Source organism: Python bivittatus, unplaced genomic scaffold, assembly GCF_059951505.1.
Source record: "Python bivittatus isolate LINGU-HERP-01145 unplaced genomic scaffold, Pbiv_v1 ctg000970_np1212, whole genome shotgun sequence".
NCBI classification, from domain to species: domain Eukaryota; kingdom Metazoa; phylum Chordata; class Lepidosauria; order Squamata; family Pythonidae; genus Python; species Python bivittatus.
The window spans coordinates 1,243,759-1,261,034 of NW_028277121.1; the positions used below are offsets into that span (position 1 = coordinate 1,243,759).

Here is a 17,276-nt window from a genome sequence, read left to right on the forward strand (position 1 = left end):
TCTAACTCATGTTTGATCCTCTAATAGCAGCTCTAACTCATGTTCAGTCAGATTTGGGTTCTTTCTTCCTAGCGTTTTCACCCTTAAAATAAAATATCCCATTAATATACATTAAAAACTTAACCCTAACTTGAACTGCAAACCTGATAATGATGATGCTGATGCTGATAGAACCCAAAATTTTCAATAACCTAAAAATAGCATAACGATTCAACATCCCTGGGGAACTTTGTGTGATGAAACAGCTATGCCTTGGCTCCACTTTTTACTGATCTCTCACTCAGCTGACTTTCTTCTGACTTACTAAAAATTAACAGGGGCTGGTACAACTATCTTTCTTCTCCTGCTACAGCTGTGACCTCTCTTCTCCTATGTCCCCACCTTGAGTTATTTATAAAAACAATAAAGGCAGGATAAAACATCTAAAAAAAAGTATTAGAAATAAATATATATGTATTTGAATAATTTTTACATTAGATAAGTATATATAGAATTGTAACAATTGACTGCATTATAATTATTTTTCTGTTCTGCTCCTTTCCTTTTTCTCTTTCTGTTATTATTTTAGAAGTAATAAAAAAAAGACTAAACTAAAACATCTCTGACTGATTTAGTATCAGATGGGATTAAATCTTCAAAACATGGTAGCCCAGCTTACAGTTCACACAGAACCATGAGCTGAGACACCCGTGGTCCCAGTATCATGTGTACAAGAAGTATCTCTTCCAGGTTCTTGCACACCTCTTTGGTTGTCAGAAAGCTACACTCCCAATGGTTTAGCCAGAAGGAAAAGCCTGTACCGAGTGAGGGAAAGGTTCCAGTTGCAAATAAGGACTCCGCAGAGAACTAGGAACAAGACTTGGCCCTTACTCTCGTTTATATACCCTTCAGGCTCTTTTTTTAAACAGGCTTCTTCTTGAGCCTGTTAACATCTCATTTCTTGTTCCACTTCAGCTACCAAACCTGGTGTGGATACCACAAAACCACCTTCAGAACCGTTTGAAAAAATATTAAGCTACACCTGAGAGATAATTAATAGTACCTTCCCTTCAGTAAAAAGCCAAACTGATCATCCTTCAAAACAGAAAAGGAATCACAAATGCAGCTTAAAATATCAGCACAAGATAAGCCCTTCTGGTATCCAAGCACACGGGGGTTTTCTTTTCAGAAAATATTTGGCCTGCTATCCAAACGCAGCACCTTTTTTTTGGATTGCACATTTTCGCCATTTTTCTTCTCTTGGAGGTACCGACTCCCAGTGGGACCTGTAGCTCTGCATCGTTAACTACAGCAGAAGGCTGAGTAAACAACAGCGATATCAGCCTGTGACTTGTTTTCAAGTCAGTGTTCGATCGTTTCCCTCCGTCCCGAGGTGCGGACAAGTTTCCACAGCGCTTGGTATAATTGGTAACATCCTTGTAAACATTTCTGTTTGGAAAGAGCAGATGCCCGGAGCTCAGCGCTCCAGGCATTGCCTGGCAACTGCCTTTGGCCACAAAAAGGAAAAAAAATTGTTTCTGCAACCCCGGCTTAGACACACTTGCCTTCATTCTGACCTGGCTTTCCATGGAGCTCTCAACCCACTGATCACCAAGTGATAAAACATCTCTCTAAACCTGAATGTTTCCTTGTCCAGGATCAAAAAAGTCCCAGTGTCTAATACACTGTTCCTCAATCTTAGCAACTTTAAGATGAGTGGACCAACTCCCAGAATTCCCCAGCCAGCTAAGCTGGCTGGGGAATTCTGGGAGTTGAAGTCCACTCATCTTAAAGTTGCCAAGGTTGAGGAACACTGATCTAATACATACATCAGGTTAATCCCAAAGAAAAGAACAACTGTCTCTTGGAAAGTCATTCCAGGCACCCAAGTCTATAACGATGAAGATGATGATGATTTAAATTTGCATACTGCCCAAATCCCAACTATCCAAATACAGAATCACCTCAAGAGAGAGCAAAAGAGACAGATTTACATAACGATAGTGTTTTGACATAGATTGAGGCCAGTATAAAGTAGTGGTTATGATGCTAGACTTACAAAGTAAGCTACCGGCAATAATAGTTAAGTGTTATTCTGCAATATTCTTTGGTTATTTTGCAGGAACCACACGGCACATGATCTGCATTTGGACAACCCAGCGATACACACAAGTTTTAATATATTATCACTTTGGTTTTTTCTTTTATACATATAACAAAAGAAAGAGGGAGTGGCTCTTAATAAGGAGCTACTTCTTACATGAGAACCAAGAACAAGCCAACATTAAACCATGATCTATGGTTTGTATGAAACAGAAAGCAATGGTTAACATGCCTTCCTGGTTTATTTTTTGCTCATAGAAAATGGAGCAAAAATTTCGTCATTCTGGATGTGACACTGTGATACTCATTTTTTGATTGCAGATGAGAATGAAGCCACAATAGCAAAAGCTTTACCTAATGAGGTACACCAGAGTCCAAGCCCATCTACAGGTTTCTTGTCCCAAAGTTCTAATTCCAGGCCTTTTCCTCCCACCCTTACGAGTCAACAGATATTTAGCTGTTCTTTGGCCATTGGGAGGCCCCAGATCTATCCTGACGTAATGGTTCTCTCTCTAGCCTGGAACTGTTGGTTTCTGCTTCACTAACCTCATTCTTTACAAAATATAACCTAGGCTCCTTTAAGTTATTTCGTCAGACCTGAATACTGCTTCCCAACACAACTTTCTAAGTGGATTAACAGTAAAGATACTCCACTATACCATTAGAAAAATGTAAACCATAAATTGTTAATTACTACAAGCATTAAAACAGTCAATACGAATCAATTCTGATACTAAACAATTAGATAGAAGGCTACTCAGTAAGATTTATTTTTTGCTACTGTCAAAATCCCAAAGGCAGATGCCTTTCAAAATAAATTTCCTTTCCATGGAAAGGAACACTACTAAGAAAGTCCAAGGCTGCCTCAGCCTCCTTCAACAGGATGATTGTAAAACAGTGGAAGGGCTTTTAAAGCAGACCATGGCGTGTTTGCATGATGTGTTAAACTATCTTAAGAGAGGTATCCATGGGTGGTGTGTTACATCTTTGCACTGGTTGGCCAGCCAACTGCTCCCTTTTTGGTTTTCTTTTATTAAAATCATCGTCATCATCATCATCATCATCATCATCCCCCAGTGAGGCACTACCTTGATGTGGTTGTGGGGCTTGCATGCTCCAAGGAGGATGAGAGCTATGCCAGAGGTTCAACCATACTGGACAGGTCTCATCAGAGGAGCCAGACAAAGAGGTCTCTCCCATAAACAATATGGTGAGATGTAATTTACAGAAACCCATACCGGATCGGTCGTCACCTGGGTGAACAAGGACCGCACTAGGTGTTCTAGTTTCCAGACATCTGGTGACAAGTGGGCTACAGGACTCAGGACTGTTGGCTGAGCAACCAGGGCCAGCAGCTGCAGAACTACTGGAAGAAAAGTTGTTTACCCGTCACAAATATACAAAGACAGAAAACAAAGAAATATGATCTGCTATTACAAATCAAGTCCAATAAGAAGAGGATATCTGAAAAGAATGCACCAGTCCTAGAAAGAACAACATACAGAATCAAAAATAACAGAACAGAGGCTAGCAGATCAACGTCGATTTATAATTTGAAATAAAGTATTCACAGAAGTAGAATTGGAAGAACTGCAAAGGTCTACCCAGGGCAAAGAAATCGAAGCCTTGCCAGAAGTAGCTCAGACAGTAAAGCCTTCTTCTCAGAAAGAACAAAGCCCTCTAACTCAAAAACAAGAGGAACTGAAACAAAGAATAACTGAACATCTAGAACAGCACAAAAACAACAGAATGAGGTTGCCTGCATTGAAGCTTGTTACAAAGAAACAGCTAGCACAAGTACTAAATGATGCCAATGCTGTAATATCAAATATAAGCACCAACTCACTGCAAGAAACAAATCAACTGATGTACAGCACAGCTGCAGTTATAATTGAATGCCTTGGATAGAAAATCAACAAACAAGAGAAAAAGCCAAACAGTGCACCACCAAAATGGAAGATCAGGTTGGAAAATAAGATCACCTTGCTAATATCGGATGCAAGCAAGTAGAACAGATGAAAGAAAAGAAGCCAAAGAACAAGACCACCAAAGAATACCTGATCAAGAAGTATCACCTAGAAACAAGGAAGATCAAGGAAGCACTGGAAATAATAAAGCAGCAAATAACAACCATAGTCAAGGAAATCAGCAGATATGAAGCTCAAATTGCACACTACAGGCAGAATCTCCAGTTTCAGTTGAATCAGAAACGTTTCTACCAATCCATCAATGGAGAGACTGCAATGAACCAGTCAACACCTGACAAAGAAGAAACAGTGCAGTTCTGGATGCAGCTATGGGACAACCCAAAGAAATACAACATGAATGCAGCTTGGATAAAGGAGGTGGATAAGAATAAAAAAGCTGAAATGAAAGAACTTGTAATAATAGCAGAAATTATGGAGAAAAAAGCAAGAATGATCAAGAATTGGTCAGCACCAAGTGAAGATGAACTGCATGGTTTTTGGTTGAAACATCTGAATGCTCTGCACCCACTCATTGCCAAGCAGTTTAACAACATACTGCAAGGAAGTGAAATTGAAGATTGGTTAACATCTGGCAAAATCTACCTGATAATGAACAATCCAGCAAAAGGGGCAGCACCAGGCAACTACAGGCCAATTACCTGCTTCCCAACAACTTTCAAATTGCTAACTGGTATGGTAGCTGATGCAGTCCAACAGCACCTAGTTGAAATCAAGCTCTTTCCACTTGAGCAGAAAGGAAACCGCCCAAACACCAGAGGGACAAAAGATCAGCTCCTAATTGACAAGATGATTTTGGAAAACCGTAAGAGAAGGAAGACCAACTTGGATGTAGCTTGGATTGATTACAAGAAGGCATTCGACTCCCTGCCACATGACTAGATAATCAAGTGCCTAGAAATAACAGGCGTCAGTAGAAACATCAGAAGCTTTGTGCAAAGATCAATGGAACAATGGAAGACACAATTGCTGGTTAATGGCGACAGACTAGGAGAGGTTAACATCAAGAGAGGAATCTTTCAAGGAGACTCACTATCACCACTACTATTTGTCATGGCATGGATTCTTCTGTCAACAATACTGAACAAGTCAGGCCATGGCTATCAAACATCAAAAACATCTGCCAAGTGATCCCGCCTCCTTTACATGGATGATCTGAAGCTCTATGTGAAAACACCATCTGAAATAGAATTGCTGTTCAATGCTGTCCAAATATACACCCAAGATATTGCAATGGAGTTTGGACTGGACAAACGTGCCACCCTGACCATCAACAGCGGAAAAATAGTGAAAACTGAAGGAATCAAGATGCCCAATGGAAATAACATCAAGAGTTTGGATGAAGAAGATCACTACAAATACCTGGGCATCCTTCAAGCTGACAACATCAAGCACACTGAAGTCAAAAAGAAGGTTAGTAGTGAATACATCAGAAGAGTGAGGAAGATTTAAAGTCCAAACTCAGTGGCAGAAATACCATCAAGGCGGTTAACACTTGAGCAATTCCAGTCATTAGATACCCAGCTGGAATAGTGAACTGGACTCAGGCAGAACTAGAAGCCCTGGATAGGAAGAAAAATAATGACAATGAATCATGCCCTTCATCCACCCAGTGAAGTTGACAGATTCTACTTACCAAGGAGCATAGGTGGGTGTGGAATGTCGCAAGTACACCAGACAGTTGAAGAAGAAAAATAGGCATTGGAAGAGTATCTGGAGGACGGTGAAGAAGATGCACTGAAGCTACTACACCATGAAGGCTTACTGAATACTAAAAAGACCAAACTGACCTACAAGAAAGACCAAACAAAGAATAGAAAAGAGACATGGCAGGGCAAAGTATTACATGGCCAGTGCACAAAAGAACTAGCAGGCAAAGCAGATAACAACAAGGCCTGGCAATGGCTAAGAGCAGGAAAGTTGAAGAGAGAGACAGAGGGGCTAATTCTGGCTGCACAAGACCAAGCCTTAAGAACAAATACATACAAAGCCAGAATTGAGAAGACAACAACATACACCAAATGCCGCCTCTGCAAAGAAGCTGAAGAAACAGTGGACCACCTAGTCAGCTGCCGCAAGAAGATCACAGAGTGACTACAAACAATGGCATGACAAGGTAGCAACAATGGTGCGTTGGAATATCTGCAAGAAATACCATTTGCCTGCAAGCAGGAACTGGTGGGACCACAAAACAGAAAAAGTACAGCGGTACCTCGGGATACGAACTTAATCCGTTCCGTGACTCTGGGCGTATCCCGAGTTGGTCATAACCCGACACAAATTTCCCCATAGGGTTCAATGTAAATCCGGTTAATCCGTTCCACCCTCTGAATTTGGTCACACCCCGAAGCAAATTTTCCCATAAGGTTCAATGTAATTACCGTTAATCCGTTCTGGCGTATGCGGACCACGCGTCAGGGGCGGGAGAACGGCCGGGCGCAGCGCGGCGGGAGAACGGCCGGGTGCTGCGCCGCGCGGCGGGAAAATGGCCGCGGACCACGTGTCAGGGGCGGAAAAATGGCCGCGGACTACGTGTCAGGGTGGAAAAATGGCTGTACCCCGAGGTGGAGTTCGCACATCGAGGTAAATTTTTGCGGCCGGAGCTGGTCATAACCTGAAAAGTTCGTTAGTAGAGGCATTCGTATCCCGAGGTACCACTGTAATAGAAAATGAAGAAGCTAAAGTGCTCTGGGACTTTAGAATTGAAACAAACAAACACCTGCCACCTAACACCCCAGACTTAACAATTGTTGATAAGAAGGACAAAAAAGTCTGGAAAGTGGACATTGCAATACCTGGAGACAGCAGGATAGAAGAGAAAGAACTGGAGAAAAATCACAAAATACGAAGACCTGCAAATATAAGTAGAACGACTGTGGCAAAAGAAAGCAAAGTTAGTACTAATAGTTATAGGCGCCTTGGGTGCAATCCCAAAGCACCACTTGAAGACCATCGGCATTGACAAAATCACCATCAGTCAATTGCAAAAGGCAGCTTTACTTGGAACAGCTTATATCGTGTGACAATATCTTTAACACCATCAAACAACAACATCTGCCTATCCCAGGTCCTTGGAAGGACTCGATAGGTGGATAAAAATGCCAAATCCAGTCTAAACATCTGGCTGACTGTGTGACCAACCATAATAATAGATGCTAAGAGGCTCATTTGGGATCCGAGCCACATGTTGTGGCGGAAGAGAACCACAGAAGATGCTTATGCAGGAACACCTGTGCTCTGCAGCCCCTCTGGCACTGCAGCACATTCTCCTGGAGGACTCATGGCTGATAAGCTAACCATGAGTCCAGGTTTGGATGACATGTGGAACGATTCTTGAACCAGAAAAAGCTATTTTTTAAGACTGTGGTTAAAGCCCTTCATCTGAACCACAATTTGAGTTCAGATAATTAGTATATTATATACATCGCTATTATCACTAACCATTTATTTATTTATTTATTTGCTTTGATGTTGACAAAAAGTCAAGAAAAAGAAAGAAAAATGCAAATAAGAGAAACAAAAACAAACAGGGAAAAAAAAACAAATATATTTTTATTCTGCTTGAGTGGGCAAAGGAGTCCAGTTTTTAAATGTAGCATTAAACTGTGACCACATGGAATAATGCTAGCCAGTTTATCACACTGATAGAGAGCCAATTCATCAGCAGAGACTGAACACATATCATCAGTCCAACCAAATTATATCACTAATCCTTCTTAAGTAGTACAAAATATCAACCATTCAGACAGATGGAGGAGTGATAGTACTTCAGACTGACAGCTGTTTTTCTGAAATGATTTTCTGGCTGGCATTATCTAATCTAACTGGGAACCTTCTGGTAAATTTCCAAGGAGTTCCAGTAATCATGGTCAAATACTATCGAAGTAAACAGAAAGGCATTCCTGAAAAGACAATCATACCGTTCTGCAAATGTGCATCATTTCCATGAGGAACAGGGTGTTAGATGGTGGTTAGTTCTGGTGGCTATGAGCAAACTCTAGAACTGTCTGACGTGGTACAACCAGCTATTTGATAGCAACAGCTAGACAGACCTAATGCCTCCTTGTCCTGCTCTTCAGCTTCTCAAAAGACATCTAGTGGGCCATAATAAAATAACATTTGCCTCCTCCATCCTTAACTTTAACAGGAGAGAACTCCAAAAATGCCTTGGATCTCAACCAGCAGGACTTTTCTTGTATCCTTTTTAATTATGGTGAACCCAAGATATTTTACTAGGCATATCCCCAAGCTGGAGCAGCTTCCAATGGGATTAAACTTCAGCTGGCAATCATTCAACATCCTTCTAGGCACCTTATGGTAGATTACTACGGTACACACAACAGTTTCCTCCTTGTCCCTTGGTACCTCCTGCTAAAACTTTGTGCTGATTCTCAACAAGGTTGGTCTTATTTTGAATTAATTCACCTCCATCCTCTTAAAGAGGGGAAATTTTCATTCTTATCTGAATCTCAGGCAGGAAGAGGAGAGTATCAGAAATATAAGACTACTAGAACAGTGAAACTCTACCCAGAACAGAGTGAAGAGGAGCTTACAGAAAGACCCAAGATTCTAAAATGATACCCAGATTTTGATGTAACTTTTTAATTTTCATTTCATTTTTAAGTTGCTCTGGTCTATGACTGTAGTAAGTTAAACAGAAAAAAAAATGATACCCAGAAAAAGATTGCTAAAAAATTACAGACCAGATTTAGGACCTTTTTGTGTTCTTCTGAGTACCCCTGAGAACTACAAAATGGAATAAATCATATATTACCAATAAAAAAGCTACTCAGTAAAGTGTCAAGAACATCAGCAATTATATACTGCATCAGAAATCAGATGCATTTTACTACCGTGTGTGGCGAAATAGCACTCAGCAAGGCAAAAGTCACACAGTTTTTTGGAGAGAGAGAAGTTGCCTTACTTCTCTCACTCCTCTGATATATTCTGCAATCACTCTGACCAAAAAAACACAATAAAATGTATCTGATTTATTTTATATATGGTAGCCAAGAAAGTGATGATTAGCAAAACACTACCAGGAGTGCCACAGGGACCTAGCACGCTCTCATATTTCTACCAGCAGCAACAAATGCATACAAAAATCTATAGATGCCATGAATATCGTTAACTCAATTCTACCCAACATCAGAAAGAAAGAACAAAGACTGAAAACACAGATATTTGATCATTATTCCAGGACCTGTCTGGACATCATTCCTCTCAAGCCCAATTTACTCCAAAGAGAAATGAAGATTGGGCTCTACCTACGCGGTCTCCTTGCTGGAGAGAGAGACAATGAAATACATTTGAGAACCTGCGGCTATTTCACTCCCTTTCTTCTGTATCTGGGAGATTATCCAAAAGGGAGCAAAAGCAAGAAAACCTCTATTCTATGGCCCATATGCTTTAGATTTATTTCTCAAAATAGTATGTTGGAGCACAAAGGGGACATGAGTTTAGTACTTGTCTGCAAACCTTTAAAGGAGCCACATCTTTTCCCAGGATCAGATAGAGGCAGAGAAGTACTACGTTCATGGTCTGAAGTACCTTTTTCAAATTATTACAAAGCACTGGTCACATTATTCCTGGGGAATATGAACATATTGTCCCCACCCAAACCAGCTCAAATTAATTCTTTGCCTCTTTCTGGAATGATTACATCCAGCATCATGTGCAACTCTGTCTAACTAGGGCTCGATATGGTCTGAATTGTCAATCCAGTTTGGGATTGGCCAGCAATCCATACTAGAACAAGCATCCATTAACTATGTTTTGTTCTAACTTGCACTGGCAATATCTGAACTGACATTTGTGGTCAATTGTACTTTTTGCAGCTAGAGACAAATGGAGAATAAAACAAGCAGATGGGAAGTGAAAGAAGGCAAACCACTTCAAACGTTACTTTGTCGTATTGTTTGAATTTCTAGATGCAAGGACACAAGGTTGATGAGGCTGGTTGGTCTTCTTTAAGGTGACCAAGAGCTACAGCTGCCCCCAAACTCTCTTCTCAACCCTTCACTTGCAGCCACTTCCTCCTTTTGAACATCTAATAGCAGCAATGGCATTCTGGTTCATTATAACACAGTTTCACATCATGACCATAGTTTATTGCAAGGATGAGAAATCTCCAGATGTTGAACTACAACTCTGACTTTGGCTGGTGAGAGTTGCAGTTTAGAAACATCTGGTTTCTCACCCTTCATTTATCAAAACAGATTTCTCAGACAGACCATCAAATCAAGCTGGGATAAACTGAATAGAACATATTTACATACTCACTCTCAATATTTGGTGAAAGTTTTAATGGAAGGCCACGTTTCTTTGTCCTTGATTCAGAGAGGAAGTGCACAGACTTACACGGAAATATCGTGATGTAAATAATCTGGAAATAACTTTTTAAAAAGAGAAGGGAAAAAGAAAATAGAAAAAAATATTTATTTATGCATTTATATAGCTGCTCAACTCAAACTAGGTGACTCTGGGTGGCGTACAAAAAAAAATCCCCCCAATAAATAATTAATACAAAATAACGTAAGACAAACATATATATACTAAGCAATAAAATGGCAAACAGCACAGAAAACTTCTACAACTCACCCACCAGAAACTCCACTGAACCTCACCCCAAAGCACAGAAAAGAAGTCACATCTTAACCCTCTTCCTAAAGGCCAGTAGGGTTGAGGCCAACCATATGTCCACTGTGTTCAAAAGGACAGGGGCCACCACAGAGAAGGCATACCTCCTGGGCCCCATAAGATGACTTTATTTGAGTAAAGGGACTTGGAGTGGGCCTGCTGGGTCAGAATAGGTGAAACAGGCAGATATTCTCTGCAGATAGGCAACCTTACAGATAGTCTGGTCATGCCATGTAGGGCTTTATAGGTGACAACCAGCACTTTGAATTCCACCCAGAAGCTTATTGGGAATCAGTACACCTCACAGAGTAGAGGTGTTATGTGGGCACAGTGCAAGACACCCATAACTACGTGCTACCAAATTCTGGACCAACTGAAGCTTCCGAATCCTGTTCAAATGCAGCCCCATGTAGAACGCATAACAACAATCCAATGGGGAAGTGACCAAGGTGTGAGTGACTGTTGGATTGAAGAACAAAAAGAAGGCCTAAATGCTGAAACAACTAACCTCTCACGTTTCTCACCATGGGACTCAAATCTTTAAATACTGTACCTCTATTAGAAGTCCTGACCATTCTTCATATTGCCGTATATTCCTATCTGCTCCTCCATCCAGTACTGGATGGGTTCCTCAACCTCAGCAACTTTAAGATGGGTGGACCTCAACTCCCAGAATTCCCATAGCTGGCTGGGGAATTCTGGGAGTTGAGGTCCACCCATCTTAAAGTTGCTGAGGTTGAGGAACCCTGCAGTACTGGTTTCTTGTTCTTATGTGCTGTATGCTTACTTTTGTCACTAATTGATGCCTCCCATACAGTTTCCCAGTATCTGTTTTACATAGAATACTATTTAAATGATGCCTTATATCTGTTTTTCTAGAAAATGCCAGGTACATAGATGTCATTGTTTAACTAAATTGGCGGCACCTAAAACACATGCTTTAAATAATAAATAGTATTTATTTCTTCAAATGTATTATAACATTTTGCTTACAGTTTGCATATCTTGCACTATAATTAGAATTGATTTGGGTACAAGGATTTATGTTTCTATTGGTTAATAATAAGAACATGTAAAACTTGAGTTTCTTAAAAATTGATTTTTTTACTATATAATCCTCAAATCCATATATTGATCGGAAACTAAAATCCTAAAGGAAAACATTGTAAGTTGATACTATCTACTAAAGCAACCAAAAATGGAATCAAGAGATGACATAACAAGACGCTGATGTGGAAGGAGATGTGAGAAACATGACAACTAGACAAATTCAAAGAGGGTTTACAACCAAGTATCTCATCCATAACTTGCTTGTCTCTTGGAAACTACAGCAGTCACATCCATATCTAGTTCCATACATGCAGAGCTTGGTTTCCCAAACCCCCAACCAGCTGAAGGTTATAGGATTTATAGTCCAGCATTTCTGGAGGATCAAGATGAAAGGAGGCTAGGAAAATAATTAAGAGAATGTGAAGTCCAGTTGAAATTACTTTCTGCCTGGACACATACTGTAAAATAACTGAAACAAGCAATCTATACAAAGCAACAGGGATTTTCAATTTTTTTCAGACTGTGGAACTAGTTAGTTAAAAAAGAAATTTCCTAGAATTCCTGATCAAGAGGCAAAGCTCTTGGAATAGAAAGTTGGCTGTGTCTGAGTAAACTTCCCCCCCCTTTGTCTCCCGATGGAACCCCATCAAGTTCTTCTGGAACCCTAAGCTTCCACAGAACAGTCTGAAAAACTCTGATTTACTGGAAAGAGACTTGAATCTGAGCTTTGGAGCCCAAGGTTCACTTGGGGAACCTGGGACAACAGAACCAAAATCTGTGCCACATAGAACATACCATATACGTCAAGGTCAGCTAGAAGAGGGGAAGGATACCAGTGGGATAGTGTCAGAGGTCAAAAAAAAATTCCACTTCCAATATAAGAACAAAAGGCTCTAAATAAACAAAGAGGTGTCCCTGTTTTCTTTAGCGCTGTACCAAATTATCATTGTTGGCTATTTAGACTTCTGGTCCTACCTAGATCACTCCCATTTTTCTTCCCTTAATAATATCACAGTCCTTACTATATAGATCAGTGTTTCTCAACCTTGAAGATGTGTGGACTTCAACTCCCATGCTGGCTGGGGAATTCTGGGCGTTGAAGTCCACACATCTTCAAGTGGCCAAGTTTGAGAAACACTGATATAGATAAACAACAGAGTCTTTTTTAACTCTTGATTATGTACCACATTCATCCTATTAGTACAGTGGACAGACAGAGAAACTGAACCAAATCCATGAACTCCACTGAGCCAAACCCTGGTGGAATTTTTTTTTATTTCATAGCTATAACATGGTGCTCTCCTGATTTCCCCAATAGTGAGCCAGCTCTATTTGGTCAGATTTCCTGAATCACAGTTATTCTTTGAGGAATATGATCATACCAAGAGCGCTACTCTCCTAATGTGCCACAGAATCACTCAACAAGGCAACAAATAAGAGCTATTAAATAAAACCTCTAAGAGTGAGCCGATCAGCTTTGTGTATCAGCTTTGAAAAAGAACAGAGAACTCTCCCCATAAAAGCAGCAATTTCCTTACAAATATTTCTATTTGCTTTAAATCCCATGAGCATTTAGAAGTAATGTTGAAGGAATAAAGATTTAAACATTTACAAAGCAAATGTCTCATGGTCTGAATGTCTGCATTATTTTTTAAAGCAAGGGAGGGAGGCAGACCTAAAGAAAAATGAGAAAGGGAACTGAAGATCAAGCTGCTTGTAAAATAGGTAACAATTCAGCTAAGTCATGGCTCCTTTTTTTCAAAAAGTAAGGACAGTGCAAGAATGAAGGACACACAACTGCTTTAGCCGCTTAACAATTAACAATATCCAGGGGAAAGGAGTGGAGTTGTAAGCAGTTAAATGGGGGGGGGATCCTATCTCCCCTACCCCCATTCACCCTTATCCTACTGCAGAGTCATAAAATACTCAAGTTTATCTTAAACCTTTTGACAGGGTAACACTCAGCAGGAGAAGGGAAGGGGAAGGGGAAGGGGATCCTCTGTGAAACTCAAATGGATCCAGGTTTTCTTGGAGACCTGGTCAAGAAGCTGAAGCCACACTTCAGCTTTGATAATATCCCATTTACAACATTTTTGAAGGGAAGTTGGGTAAGACATTGCAATCCAAGAGGCAATTTTATGGCTTCTTGGATTGCAGCCCAGGACTGGTTTCCACCCATCTTCTTCTAGAGATGCTCAAAACTTTCATGCATCAAAGCAGATGAGTAACATCCTCGTCTCCCAGATTCATGGGCCAGCTGCAATTCCATTATCTTGGCACTTCCACTGCAATGCAGTTCAGTTCAAAGCAAGCAGTCCGTTCCTACTGGAAAGCATGTTTGAGGACAAAATATGTTCAGAAATCTGTGTTGAAAGAAAGTGTTCGAAACAGAGGTTTTTCACAGGGGATTATTTAACAATGTACAGAGTAATGCAGAAATAAGATAGTATGGGTTTACGCATGAGCACATACTCAAATAGCGGGAACAGACTGTCTGCACCTCCTTCCTGCCATTTCAAATATTTCAATCCACATCCTTTAACAGAACTATTAAGTAAGAACTGGTGTCTACCAGGATAGCAGCATGGTCAAAAACAGCACTTAAGACAGTATAACCTCAACTAAATATTTACCAACCCTATAAAATATGTAGAAACACAAGTGGGATACCCTAATTCCACTTATCACATGGAGAGCATATGTTTTCATTCTGTGCTGTTGCCAAGCAAACCGTACCATTTTTGAACACTCTAATAGCCACAACGATTTGTGTCTTACTGCCTGTTGGTTTGAAAATTGTGGCAATTATGGGATTAGCATTACCATCTATGGATTAGGAGAAATCACACTCCAAATCAAGCGAAATATTTTGAAGATTTCCTGCTCCATCACAATCCCCTTTACTCTTCCTTTCTCAGCGTACAACACAAAGTAAGCAAGAAGTAAGAGCAAGAACTGATTCTATTGCAACTAGAAAGAGAAAGCTCTTTATTGTTGTAGGGTAGTATAACTGAATCTTGAAAACCTGTCAGTTTCTCTCTGCCCCAACCTATACCAAACAAAATCAAGGTGGAGTTATTTTGAGTTTTCCTCATTTTCCTCTTTCTCAGGATTGACTAAATTTTTCTGAAAGCTCTTGCAATTTGTTCATTCCTTCCCCATTTCCAAGGTCAGGTCTATGTTTCCTCACATATTTATAGCTTATAGCAGAAGGCAGACTTGAGTAGGTATACACTGCTGGAGATGTGGAATAGAACTGGAGCTGGAGTCCAAATTACAACTTAAACTGGGTCTGGAAGAAGGAAGAAAACAACTGCTGTATTACCTAGACAAGATACCTGTCTTGACATTTATATCAAACCAATCAAACATAGAAGTTATATTTGTATTATGTTTCACAGGCTTACCTCTGTTCCCTCTAAAGCAGTGTTTCTCAACCTTGGCCCCTTGAAGATGTGTGGATTTCAACTCCCAGAATTCCCCAGCCAGCTGGCTGGGGAATTCTGGGAGTTGAAGTCCACACATCTTCAACGGGCCAAGGTTGAGAAACACTGTTCTAAAACCTGAAATTGGATAAGGAATGCAGAATGACTGGGTTGGCACATAATGCAAAGACCAAATGTGATTTCTCATCGTGTGAACCCTACCAACTTCAACAAAACACAGTCAAAGAAGCCAGAGTTTGGTGCCACCCTCATACAAGAGTTTAATGGAGTCCTGCTCATGTGATAAAATACCCATTAACAATTTCAACATGTGAAAAGTGGTAGCAGACCTTCTCCTCTCTAAGCCATGTGGTAACATCAGGGAACAGCTAGCTGTCCATGGGTATAATGCAGTACTCCACAGTGAGGAGACTGGTTTTATGTGCAAAGACTTCCATGTGAGCTGGAACCTAGCACAATCAGGATCCCAGCTCACATATAGAAATCTTCACATATACACAAACAGCTATCACATTGTTCTTGTGAAGGACAATTTCCATCAACACAAATTGGAGAAGACCCAGCTGCTTGCTGCTTCTACTGTGATGAATTATGCATGGACATGTATCACCTAGGCATGCTTAGCAATAACCTCAAGCAAAGAAGTTAGTAATTCAAGCCTCCAAGTCCTTACTTTTACCACCAACACTAACTTAGCAGCAACAGTCCGCAACAGGATTTGACAGACCCATCAACATTTTTTTAACATATGATTTCCTTCACTGACCTCAGCAATAAAAATATACACTACTAAAATATAATTAAGAGGAAAACTACCAAGAAGCATTTAAAAGGAAAATGAAATAGTTATCTATCACTATTCAACTCATTGCCACATCCGTGATTCTCTTCTAATGAGACACGTCTTGCCAAGCACGTATTATATTTGCTCCTAGTTTCCTCCACCAGCACTACTCCCACCCATCTGCAATTCCCAAGGCTGTCTATTTTGCTCTGAGCATGGAATGACAACTATGTGGAGCATTTGGCTTGCGGGATCCAGAGAACACAGGGTCACCGGCAGCCATAAGATCCACTTAGAAGAAAATAACAAAACTCTAACCTTTTAACCTTTAGCAAGGATTTAAAGCCTTAATGAGTTTAGGACTGGAAAGAGTACCGATACTGAATCCTTGGTGATGGGCTGTACGTGTTCCTCAGCTTTTTAATCTTCAGACAAGTGTTATTTAATGCCCAAGAGACTGGGGACTACAGGGTGGGTGAAGATTAGGGGCCTCACCATGCAGAAAGGATGAAAAGTAAGAACACCTTGGAAAATCCAAAATGTTAAGGTGGCATTCCTCAGATGCTTCCCAGCCAGAAAGAATCATGGGCTTTCATATACCTGCAAGTAAGGTATAAAGGGATTACTTGATCGTGGGGATGGAGAATATCCCTTCCTTGAATGGGCAGCAAAAAGACAATCAAGTGGATTCAAATACCATCTGTGGGGATCTACCTGTATTACTGCACTTAGTCCTTGCTACCTGGACCAAGTCCATGACTGTACAGTTTTTATTAGCAACTTCTAAGAAAGTTGTTCTGTCCTGTTCCAAGTGCCATCAGAAGCCAATGAGCTTAAACTTGCCCCAACTTGGATCAGCCTGTTGCCATTCAGAAGACCAAAAGGGTAGTTCTGTAATGTCAGTTATTTCCCCATCACTCAGTGCTTTTATTATTCTACTGTTTGGATTTATGCATACACTTTATTTAAGTCTATGTGTGTTTAAATTATTATACTTGCTCTGCATGCATTTTTTTTCCCTTTTCTGTTTAGAAAATTTGGCCTCTGACAGCAAATAAAATAAATTACTAGAAGCTGAAATTCAAGAGTATGGTCTCTTTTAAGACCATATAATTGTTTGAAACGTTTAAATGAAATTGAGATGGTAATAGATCAAAGGGATTCCAGAAAGATGCAGCTTCAAGAAAACTTAATAAATATCACCTATTGTGCTAATTATTAGCCTCTCAAGATAACAGTTTATCCTACCAGAAGCATTTTGGACTAGTCAAGAGCACTACTAATTAGTTA

The 17,276-nt window shown here is 40.2% G+C and overlaps 1 protein-coding gene across 14 annotated transcripts in view; it reads right to left on the reverse strand.

Moving 5' to 3' along the window:
• APBB2 (amyloid beta precursor protein binding family B member 2) overlaps positions 1-17,276 on the reverse strand; it is a 172,448-nt gene that overhangs the window by 108,712 nt on the left and 46,460 nt on the right. For 12 of the 14 annotated variants that reach the window (XM_088131134.1, XM_088131138.1, XM_088131139.1 and 9 more), the window contains exon 2: positions 10,350-10,462. The exons of the other annotated variants lie outside the window; for them this stretch is intronic. The gene's annotated coding sequence lies outside the window, so the exon portion shown is untranslated. The remainder of the gene's footprint in view (positions 1-10,349; positions 10,463-17,276) is intronic. 14 annotated transcript variants of the gene reach the window in all.